Below are 675 nucleotides of genomic sequence, written 5' to 3' on the forward strand. Positions count from 1 at the left end.
TCAAAAACAACAAAAACACCATGATTTGTAGATGTGTGCAAGACACAGTACTGCTATGGCTAATAATGGTAAGATGACCATAACAATGTCTTCTCCTTGAATTTTTATATAATAATATTTTCTGAGTCATAACTGATTTTTTAAATCATGATTTCCAACCTAATTATTAGTTCATTAGAATTTTGTTGTTGTTTGAGACGGAGTCTCACTCTCTCGCCCAAGCTGGAGTGCAGTGGCCCAATCTTGGCTCACTACAAGCTCCACCATCTGGGTTCACACCATTCTCCTGCCTCAGCCTCCCGAATAGCTGGGACTACAGATGGCCACCACCACACCTGACCAATTTTTTGTATTTTTAGTAGAGACGGGGTTTCACTGTGTTAGCCAGGATGGTCTTGATCTCCTGACCTTGTGATCCACCCGTCTTGGCCTCCTAAAGTGCTGGGATTACAGGCGTGAGCCACTGTGCCCGGTCAGTTCATTAGAATTTTTAAAACAGGCTGGGCATGATGGCTTACGCCTGTAATCCCAGCAGTTTGGGAGGCTGAGGCGGGTGGATCACCTGAGGTCGGGAGTTTGAGACTAGCCTGACCAACATGGAGAAACCCCATCTCTACTAAGATTACAAAATTAACCGGGCGTGGTGACACATGCCTGTAATCTCAGCTACTCAGG

The sequence above is a fragment of the Theropithecus gelada genome, chromosome 13, assembly GCF_003255815.1.
Source record: "Theropithecus gelada isolate Dixy chromosome 13, Tgel_1.0, whole genome shotgun sequence".
NCBI classification, from domain to species: domain Eukaryota; kingdom Metazoa; phylum Chordata; class Mammalia; order Primates; family Cercopithecidae; genus Theropithecus; species Theropithecus gelada.